Source organism: Mixophyes fleayi, chromosome 12 (genome assembly GCF_038048845.1).
Source record: "Mixophyes fleayi isolate aMixFle1 chromosome 12, aMixFle1.hap1, whole genome shotgun sequence".
In the NCBI taxonomy this organism is placed as follows: Eukaryota; Metazoa; Chordata; class Amphibia; order Anura; family Limnodynastidae; genus Mixophyes; species Mixophyes fleayi.
The window spans coordinates 74,863,886-74,875,775 of NC_134413.1; the positions used below are offsets into that span (position 1 = coordinate 74,863,886).

The 11,890-nt window shown below is 41.7% G+C and overlaps 1 protein-coding gene across 1 annotated transcript in view; it reads right to left on the bottom strand.

Moving 5' to 3' along the window:
* The window catches only part of BCAN (brevican), a 43,415-nt gene extending 37,770 nt beyond the window's left edge, over positions 1-5,645 (bottom strand). Inside the window, exon 1 of the mRNA XM_075192647.1 lies at positions 5,344-5,645. The gene's annotated coding sequence lies outside the window, so the exon portion shown is untranslated. The remainder of the gene's footprint in view (positions 1-5,343) is intronic.
* Positions 5,646-11,890: the final 6,245 nt, after the last annotated feature.

The following is an 11,890-nucleotide window of genomic DNA, read 5'->3' on the forward strand; positions in this document are numbered from 1 at the left end:
CTCTAATATGTCCGGACCCCCTCCCCCCAAAAGAAAATATGTTCCAATAGTTTTGCTTTTTTTTTTTAACAAATATTATTTACACAAATGTCGTCCTTCTAGCTAGGTCTAACAATAAAAATTAATTCTACATAATATTGATGCCAATGTCCTTGTATTTTCATAATTGCTATTTATCCCGTCACCAACATCCAGCACAAAATATAGAAACACTGTGGTTCCCTGTAAGATGAGTGATCTGGAAATGATACAATTAATAACTGAGTTAATTAATATCTAATGTGCAGATGAGCACAAGCTAAAAACTACCTTCATACAACTTTATCCTAACATTGATTAACCCCAGGCCTGTGATTTGGATCTAGGACGATGTTATAAGCAACTAATAAGCAACTCTGCCTACAACATAAAGTTTTCTACACAGGGAAACTTTCTGGAGACTGAGGTTCGATTCCCAATGTCAACCCCTTGTGACCTTGGACAAGTCACTTTTTTGGCTCTTTGATACCAAGAGCTAAAGTAAAATTTGATTGGACAGGGAGACAGTGCCTGAAAGCAAATCTGTACACAATGCTGCAAAAATGTATATACACCATATAAAAAAAATGTAAAAAAAAAAAAAATTGTTTTGCAGGGTTGCACTGAACAGCTCTTCTGGTTGAAGCTGTCATGAGATTTTTCTTAACCATGGTTAATGTCAAGGCCACACAACCTATAGGGTAGATTGCCTATGACTAACTTTTAGTTGAAGCTTTAAATCCCTGAAAACTGGTCGTTTGGAGTCTCCACTTACGTTGGTTGATCACGGTCAGAACAATTTCAAATGCAAGTTGGCTTTGGAAATATAGTAATGAAGCCTGGAGCAGGAAATAGAAACGTTGGCACAGAAGTAAGAGAAAGCAGATGGCAAGACTGGCACGATGTGGGTGAGCGATAAATACAATAGGCAGAAGAGGGAGATGATTGGACATAAAGGAAGTGGACATATTAATGTATTAGTGCATTGTATAATTGGTGTCAGAAATGGGAATATTTAGAGCCTGATTCATTAAGAAACATATATGCCAATACGTGCAGTATTTTTTACGTAAATGCCCAGAAACGTACCAAATGCCAGAGAACTCAGTAACATCCAATTAATCTTTGAGCGCAAAGGACCTGCACTACAGCCTACGATTTCATGGGCGTATTGGGGTGGAGAACGGATGTGTGCACGTAGTCAATGTACAGTAAGGACGAGCCAAGGTCAGGTGCACGCAGCAGCGTCCGATTCAAGCTTTGGGCATCTCTAAGGTACGTGATTTTCTGTCATATCACTTGCACCAGCTACAGGTCTGGTGTAAGTGCCGATTACTAGGGATGGCGGCTGTGTATGCAGCTATAACATGTGTTTGCAAACTGGAGCAACTAAAAAAATGCATTTTATGTACAGTAGACATTAATAAAATCCTAATAAATGTGGTAGACAGATAAACAATAAAGCTGTGTTGACCACACATACTGCGATACCACAGTATGTGTCACCTAAAAGACACATGAATTCCTGATAATACTCTGATTAATATTTATTAAATCATTGGGTGCTTTGGTAAATACGGTCATAAGATGACCACTGATGGTCACTATCGGCCTGTATACATGGACATCTTCTATTCACAGCCCGGCTCCCACACGTTTCTTGGCCTGAGCACTGTCTGTGTGACCATATTGGACAAGGATCCTGTCACTACTCTGTGCTGCTGGGGGACCCTGCTCCTTCCACTATATAACTCTCAGTCTGTGGCTTCCTGCTGCCTCCATTCCCCTACTCACATCATGTCACTGCCCCTGTCACATGCAGCCCTCTCCTCAGTAACACATCACTCATCTCCTGATATACTCTGTGCTGCTAGGGGACCCTGCTCCTTCCACTATATAACTCTCAGTCTGTGGCTTCCTGCTGCCTCCATTCCTCTCCTCACATCATATCACTGCCCCTGTCACATGCAGCCCTGTCCTCACTGACACATCACTCATCTCCTGATATACTCTGTGCTGCTGGGGGACCCTGCTCCATCCACTATATAACTCTCAGTCTGTGGCTTCCTGCTGCCTCCATTCCCCTCCTCACATCATGTTACTGTCCCTGTCACATGCAGCCCTGTCCTCACTAACACATCACTCATCTCCTGATATACTCTGTGCTGCTGGAGGACCCTGGCTCCTCCCACTATATAACTCTCAGTCTGTGGCTTCCTGCTGCCTCCATTCCCCTCCTCACATCATGACACCTCCCCTGTCACATGCAGCCCTGTCCTCACTAATACATCACTCATCTCCTGATATACTCTGTGCTGCTGGAGGACCCTGCTCCTTCTACTATATAACTCTCAGTCTGTGGCTTCCTGCTGCCTCCATTCCCCTCCTCACATCATGTCACTGCCCCTGTCACATGCAGCCCTGTCCTCACTAACACATCACACATCTTCTGATATACTCTGTGCTGCTGGGGGACCCTGCTCCTTCCACTATATAACTCTCAGTCTGTGGCTTCCTGCTGCCTCCATTCCCCTCCTCACATCATGTCACTGCCCCTGTCACATGCAGCCCTGTCCTCACTAACACATCACTCATCTCCTGATATACTCTGTGCTGCTGGAGGACCCTGGCTCCTCCCACTATATAACTCTCAGTCTGTGGCTTCCTGCTGCCTCCATTCCCCTCCTCACATCATGTCACAGCCCCTGTCACATACAGCCCTGTCCTCAGTAACAGAATCATATGAGTGGACAGCTATGGTCTCCCACAAAATAAGTACATACATATCCTGAAATACTTTGCGCTGCTGCGAGATGATCTGGCTACAGGTTGTTTTATGGTGTGGGTTAATTATGTGATTTGCGTCAGGCATATATCAGAATACCGTACAATTTATCAGGCAACAACGATATCATACTTGTCAACTTTTATACCGCTGCCGCAGGGGAGGTCAGGTGGAAAATGCAGAAGGGGGGTGTGCTGATGCCATGGCGTCACCGGGCTCCGCCCCTTGCTATGTAATGCCACGATCCACAGCAGTGCATAGTGGACTTATGGTGCGAAACGCGTGGGTGGGGAGGGTTACTCCTTCCGAATTTTGGGGAGTCCTCCGGAAGATAATAAAAATATTAGTGATATCATTTAACTAGGAACAAGTTACAATCTTGAGGTAGGTAGATAGATAGATAGATAGATAGATAGATAGATAGATAGATAGATAGATAGACAGATAGATAGACAGATAGATGATAGACAGACAGACAGATAGCAGATAGATAGATAGTAGATATATTGATAGATAGATAGATAGTTAGATAGAAAGATATGTAGATAGGAGATATATATATATATAGATAGATAGATAGATAGAGATAGATAGATAGATAGATAGATAGATAGATAGATAGATAGATAGATAGATGATAGATAGGCAGACAGATAGCAGATAGATAGATAGATAGATAGATAGATAGATAGAGATAGATAGATAGATAGATAGGAGATATATAGATAGATTGATAGATAGTTAGATAGATAGATATATAGATAGGAGATAGTTAGATAGATAGATAGATAGATAGATAGATAGATAAATAGATAGATATGAGATAGATAGATAGATAGATAGATAGATAGATAGATATGATATAGATAGATAGGAGATAGATAGATATGATATAGATAGATAGGAGATAGATATATATGATATAGATAGATAGATAGATAGATAGATAGATAGATAGATAGATAGATACACACATACAGTATATACACTAATATATTTATATATATCCTCATATCCATATCATCATTATCAGCTATTTATATAGCGCCACTGATTCCGCAGCGCTGTACAGAGAGCTTACATCAGTCCCTGTCACATTGGAGCTTACAGTCTAAATTCCCTAATATACACACACACACAGACAGAGAGAGACTAAGGGCAATTTAATAACGCCCAATACCCAAAAAACAAAAACTACGTTAAAATGACAATACATGGATGGATGAGAACCATATTTTGCCGGTGTCTTATGCATGTGAAAGTTTCTGAATTAAATGCAATAATCAGACACACAGAAAAAACAAACAAATTTATTGCAACAGTCAGTTCCCCCTGACACCCTAAAAAGGACCCATTGGCATTCACTGAGGCTCGTTATCCCCTTGTCTTGTCAGATCTTGGCTGCAGTAATGTAAAGTGAGGTTATGCTGCAGCCGATACAAGGACTGGACCCAAAAACATTATACAAAACTGTCCTAACTAGGTTAGTGATCATGTATGAGTCTATATTCATACACATAGATAGATAAATAGATAGATAGATAGATAGATATGAGATAGATAGATAGATAGATAGATAGATAGATAGATAGATAGATAGATAGATAGATAGATAGATAAATATGAGATAGATATATAGATAGATATATAGATAGATAGATAGATAGATAGATAGATAGATAGAAATCTATGAGATAGGTAGATAGATAGATAGATATGGTATAGATAGATAGATAGATAGATAGATAGATAGATAGATAGATAGATAGATATGGTATAGATAGATAGATAGATAGATAGATAGATATGAGATAGATAGATAGATAAATATGAGAAAGATAGATAGATAGATAGATAGATAGATAGATAGATATGGTATAGATAGATAGATAGATAGATAGATAGATAGATATGAGATAGATAGATAGATAGATAAATATGAGATAGATAGATAGATAGATAGATATGAGATAGATAGATAGATAGATAGATAGATAGATAGATAGATATCTACAAGATAGATAGATAGATAGATATCTGCAAGATAGACAGATGGATAGATAGATAGATAGATAGATAGATATCTGCAAGATAGACAGATGGATAGATAGATAGATAGATAGATAGATAGATAGATAGATATCTACAAGATAGATAGATAGATAGATAGATATCTGCAAGATAGACAGATGGATAGATAGATAGATAGATAGATAGATAGATATCTGCAAGATAGACAGATGGATAGATAGATAGATAGATAGATAGATAGATAGATAGATAGATAGATAGATAGATATCTGCAAGATAGACAGATGGATAGATAGATAGATAGATAGATAGATAGATAAATATTATTGTGGTTTTAGCACTTAAATCTCCAGAACGGTACAATAATTGAATGTCATTAAGCTCAGTACCAAAATACTCTGTCAGGCTGCATTATTAGCCCAAAGAATTGTAACATTATAATACTATAACAACCGATGCATTGATAAAAGAGGAGTTGAGGTGGATTCCTGGGTGTAGGAGTCACTCACTTTTGGCTGCAGGTAGCAGGGTCTCAGCTCTGGATGCAGGGAGGGGGGTGACACAACTTTAGACGATGTCTCTGCAGGCTCCCGTTGATGGTGCAGTAGGGGCAATGCAGAGGTGAGCTGCAGCGTTTCCTCAGTATCCCAGCTGAGTCAGGGTCTAGGATTACAGTCGTCTCTGCTGCTCCGCTCTCTCCCACCACCCGGAGATGTTCACAGGCTGCTCAGGCTGTGGAGTGGCAGCAATAACTGATCTATGGATAAGATGAACTATACTTGGTTGGTACAAGAACCATCCTACCAAACCAGCCTCCTTCTCTCCTCAGTCAGCCCCCTCCCCAAGAAATAAGAGGGGGGGGGGGGGGGGGTGTTACACTTTAGAGGGAAGGATAGTACAAGGAGGTGGGGGGGGGGGCAGCAATTAGCATTTTTGTTGAATCAATGCCTTCCTTGCTGATTCATTAGCCCTAAAACAAACTGCGGAGTTTGTGGAAAAAGGAGAGTCAGGCAGATTTGATGGATGAGACCGGTTCCCTGGCGTAGACCAGATTTCTTAACGAAGAGTACGAGGTCCTTTAAATATTTTTTAGCGCTTCACCTTACCACCATTTTCCATATTTGAGTTTTTTTACGCACCACAAGCAAATTAGGAGAAGGGGGGCAGATAGAGGGGTTTTTTTCAGTAACATAGTTAAATAAATATATGTTTATAGGCATTATATAAATAACAGCCAAAAAATAAAGAAATACCCCCTTTGTACATCCTCTCGGACTGTCTGGGAGGCACCTGGGGGCTAGATTTACTAAAACTTGCCCATAACAACCAATCAGATTCTAGCTGCCATTTTATAGACTGTACTAGAGCAATGATAGCTAGATTCTGATTGGTTGCTATGGGTAACTCCTCCACTTTTGCTTTTTAGAAGTTTTAGTAAATTTCTCCCCTGGACCCCCGAGAGAGAAGACAATTCTTCTGCAAGGGTGCTCAACTAACTGCAAGGTGGGCGGGGATGGGCAGTGATTATGCAAATCGCGTCAACAAGCCACGCCCACACAAGAACACTACATATTGAGGGTACTGTTCCTTTAACTTCTTCCCTTCAAGGGAAACGGGGGATTCCTGGTTTTCCTTTAAACTGCAGTGCCGTCTGCCAACAGTACCGCTTTAAGACACCTGGCAGATACGAGGTGTCTGTTAGAATGTGCCTCGCTCAGCATTTGCAGAAATAGCTCTTACAATGAATAAAATGATGGCGTAACATTTTCTACATATGCATAGGGGGGAAAAAAATAAAAAATTGTTTTACTGCAATGACTTTGAAGCCTTGCAGACTAACCGAAGACGCTACTGAACATTGCCTGCCAAGTGTTCAGGAAATTTGAACAGTATTGTCATTTTCCAGGGGACGGATAGGCTACAGGTAGTTGTACCTTGTAGCGACCAACATAACAGATTCTCAGAAATGTTTGTGATTATCTCTTTAAAGCCCTTTGCAGTCTCATTTGTAAAATAAAGTGCATAATGGATCAGGAGGGGAAGTGGATATAATACGGGATCATTACACTGAACTATCTGCAGTTATTCTAGCACAAGATCCGGGCAGAAATAACCAATGTTAGGTTTGTCGTTAAATCCAGCTATTATAAATGTCTTGCCATTAGGTGTCACGCCCACATTGTGCATCGAGTACGGTCAAGCGCCCCGTTCACTCTCTGAAATCATAGACGGTCGTAACTGCCATTTGCGTTGGCATACGCAGCAGACTTGCTTTAGTTGACAGCCGAGTGTCCTCGTTCTGGGCATGAGCAGAAGGGAATTGTATATGATACGTACGAAAAACAGATACGTGCCTTAGTGTCTCAGGCCCGTAAACTCCAGCTGGCCCCTTCCTGGAGATATTCCTAAGTTGGTGCATTGTACTAATCAGTGACTCAACCCTTGTGTAGCCACCAGCCCGTGGTGTCCATTGGGTAGACCACTAGTTGCACAACTTGTCCAGCATTCATTACAATATTTCTTGCAAAATATATTGAAAATAGAGGCATTCCCATAACAAACAAATGACCATTCAATGATATTCCACCGTTATCTATGTCAACTAGCGGGACGGTTCCATTGGAGTCTAAGAATGATGTTTCATTCCACATCTGCTAAGGAACCAAACAACCAACAAATACGTTGGGTTCTTATAGTTTCCTGTGTGATCCTATAGATGCTAGTTTTTCAGCCTTGAAGTATCTAAGATAAAGTTTTCAAACCTTGACAGAAGCTCTTTATGGATCCATATTTGTATTTCTGTGTTTGCTCCTGTGTCCTCTTTCCACCGGTGTCGGTAAAGGTGGGTGCATGACCTAATCGCCGTATTTCACTTTCCGCCCATTTGGCAATGGTGTACCTACCGTCTTACTTTGGGCAAGAACAGTCTGATATCTCTGTGCTCCATGGTTAGTATGGGGAATGGGACTTGGCACATTGAAGAGTAGGTTGGCAGTGGGACATCACACGTGCTTCAATACAGTGGGCACAACGATGGGCACCAGGCCGATAAAATCCACTCCGTTATTGGACACCTCCAGCACAAGCTAAAACTGACAATGGCTCATTGATCTTGCACAAGAGCTGACACTCCACACCATCGGGATAATCACTGTTACTCTTGTCCTCAGTACCGTACTTTATATCAGCCCTCCTGATCCCCAGTATCTGGTTATTCATAAACCACTTTAATGTCTCTTTCTTCCTCTGGACATTATTACTACTAGAGATGCTCAGGCTCAGCTCCCCGAGAACCGTACACACCGGAACTTAGTTCGGCTCGGTACTATCACGCGCCCTCGGAATTGAAAACGAGGCAAAACGTCATTGCTACGTTGTCTCATCTCGGATCTCGCAAGCTTTGGATTCCTTTTTAAGATCCTTTGGTCATCTACCAGACAACATCAAGGCGCTACCCCCTTATGGTCTTGAACTTGGACTCAATTCAGACACTACTTAAAGCGGTTTCATGAAACCCAGTTCCCTGTATTTCCAATTCCAATCCTCAGTACTAAACTTACACACACTTCACTTTGGTCCATCTCAAGTTCATCTACTATTTACTGGGACTGGATGGTGCCATTTGTTTTTAAATCCATTGACCCCACCGCTAACTCACTATCCCCTATCTTGGGGCAGAGCCGCCAGTCAACAGCTAAGCAATATTCTAAGAGGAGACACGTCCACTATAATTATTTACTGTCAGTAGTAAAGACATTACAAGTTTTCTTAATAAATACGGGTCCCCCAATTTAAGCATGGCTCCGAGCCCACCATCAGCTTTATATATTCTGTTTCAGTGGAATAAGAGTTTAACAGGAGCTCTGTAGGCCGCCTTAGAAGATCTGAGACAACTAACATGCTGGCGACATCCTGGAAGGATATTTCCCTGTTAAACAAGATTTGGCTGAGAATATGAAGACTAAAGTCTTGATAAGATATAAGCTGATAGTGTCCATTCTTAATTGATCATCTGTGTATACTGGTATCTCTGCACTTAAAATACGATATCGCCTACTAGTGGGAGTCATTGTATTTAATTCACCGTGAATTGTTCTATAGTATAATGGTCCATTTTATAGCGACTCATGAGGTTTAGGTTAAAATTTAGCCAGTGGATCCTGTAGTGCTTGCTTTGTACCTGCTAATTATGTGCCAGATTTAGAGTTGAACACAAGTGTAAGTATAACAGTTCAGAATGAGTAGCAGCTGCATCCACTTGACACACGCCTCAGACCACTTTAATTTTTTACGTTATGAACGCAATTTCTTTGAAGCATCATGCAAACTTGAATAACCTAGCTATAACAGCAGCGACAACTTCCCGACATGCGCAAAAAAGAATTATGTTTTTTTAATCTTTGCTACAACAAATCCTAATCCTAGTCTATTTCAGTTTATACCTCTCCCTGTCACAGTTCTGTACACCCCCCCCCCCAAAGCCTTCTCAACCTATTGGATAACCAGGCCCTGGTTACTTCCCAACTGACAGGCTGTATTGCCATGAATATTGGTCCAGCCCACAAGATGGCTCCTTGTATGTAGGCAAGAGGGGATCCTTGAAATACCAGTTACAAAAAAAAGTCCCATGAATGACAAAAATATATTAAGAACCACATACAGCAGGGGCCAGGGAACTTTTTTTACCTTTTACCCCCAAATATATTTAGATAGGCCGACGTTACCCCCTTGATTTGAAAGGAAGGAAATCATATATTATTAATTATTGGTATTCAAAATTTTATTGAATCTATTCAAAATTTCTTTGAAAGCTTCAACTTTAAAACTTCAGGTTTTGGAGAAATGATGTTGCTTCATTTTTGATACGAGAGCATCAATATTGGGGCATTTTGATGTCAGAGCAATTTGGATACAGTCTTCAGCGTCCAATCGATTTCTCTGCTTTGTTTTTATGTTTGTTAGAGTGGAAAATCCTTGTTCGCAAAGGTAGGTTGTTGCAAAAGGCAGCAACTTTTTGACGGCCTCCTCATGGGCAATATTGATGCCTTTGCAGCTGTTGACATCCAAAAATATGACAGATCTGCTTTGTTTTCAAATGCAATACGTGCTTCATTATTGCATCGAAGAAGTGCCTCTGCCAACCCTTGAGGCTCTTCTGGTACAACAGCAATTTCACATTTAAAGGGGTCTACAATCCAACTGACAGCATGTGAATCAGCAGCATTACCCCCAGGAATTTCATTTTTTACCCCATTTGGGGTAATTTAGCCCTATTCCCTGACCTCTGACATACAGTTAAGATAATATAGTACTTATAGTGGAACAAAGGAATGTTTGTGTCTTGGGCAAGGAGCCCCTCTAACCGCGGTTTCTCTCGCCTGAGAGCGGCCCAGGTAATATCATGTTAATAATTAACTGTGTGTTCATACTTTCTTATACTCTCCCAAGTCAATACAGACGTCGTATTTCCACGGTTACAGCTGACATATACATACTGTCTTATATATTCTCCACTCAGGCTCAACATTCCTCTCACTGGTGATACATAGTTTAAATCGATCACTCATATTCCAGCTACATTTTTTTTTATTTTTTTGCTTGTAAAGATTGACAAATACTAAGGCCTTCATGTATCCATTCATGAATGGACGTTGTCCTGTAAAAAAACTTCACTTCTTCTTAATTATAATCATTGAGTATTTAGAACAGAAATGTATATCAGAAACCCTCGATTCCTTATATTCCTCATATATATATATATATATATATATATATATATATATATATATATATATATATATATATATATATATATATTAGAGATGCTCACTGACCCCCGTGAACTGGTTTTGGTTTGGGATCTGGATTAGCTTTGTGTTTTGATTTTGGCTTTGGATTTTTTTAGAAAAAAATCCTAAAATATGCTAAAATCACATCATTTTGCTTTTTTTGTTCCTACATTATTTTTAACCTCAATAACACTAATTTCAAGTCATTTGCAGTCAGTTTTGACCACCTCACAGGTCACAATATTATTTTCATACACTTTGGGACAAATACTGCAGCGACCTGGCTGGATGGTAAGCGACAGAGCAATGACACAAACACACGGCAGTTCCTAGCACATCTAGGACACATTGGCACACAGCAGTGGCAGAAAAGAAAAATGGGGTCCGCCCTCCATGATGTTTTGCCTTGTTTTCGATTCCGCGACAGTGGTACTCACATCCCTTAAGTGAACCGAGCCTGAACATCTCTAATATATATATATATATATATATATATATATGTAGAGGACTTACCTGTCCGGGGCCGTCGTCATCCCTCGGGCGGCGGTCCACTCCGTTCAGCCGGGACGGTGAGCCAATCAGGGCTCACCTCCCGGCCATTTCAAAAAGAAGCATGGCGACGGACCAATCCGGGCCCGCCATGTCATCACGTGGCGTCGCGTCGACGCTACGTGATGACGCTAGCGCGGCGCCGACTATTTAAGTCGGCGCGCGCGCCGCCATGTTCAGTTCGACGGCGGAGAGAGTCAGAAGAGGACGTGTCGCGGAGAGCTGCGGGATCAAGACCAGAAGACAAGCCAGCGGAGACCAGCAGTGGCGGCAGAGAGCCCTTGTTAGGGCTAAGAGCGCCTCTGCTGCCTGAAGACCGGCGGGATCAAGAACCGAAGACAGCGGAGACCAGCAGTGGCGGCAGAGAGCCCTTGTTAGGGCTAAGAGCGCCTCTGCTGCCTGAAGACCGGCGGGATCAAAAGCAGAAGCCGGCGGCAGAGCAGAGAAGCAGCGGCAGGCGGGGAAGGAGTCCAGGAGAAGCTCCCCGAAGACAGCCCCAGGTAAGGCCTTGCCAGGCAACTCCTCTCCCGGGCCCACGCCCGCAGTACATACAATAAAGTCGGGCACAAGGCCCGTTGGCACTCTATAGTAGGGGCACAAGGCCCAGGGACCTGGGCACTAGGCCCCAACGTGGTAGTGGGCCAGTAGGCCATTAGTATATCTATATAAAGGGGACAAGCCCCTGTTAGTTAGAGAGGGGGACTCTGAGCCCCAGGTA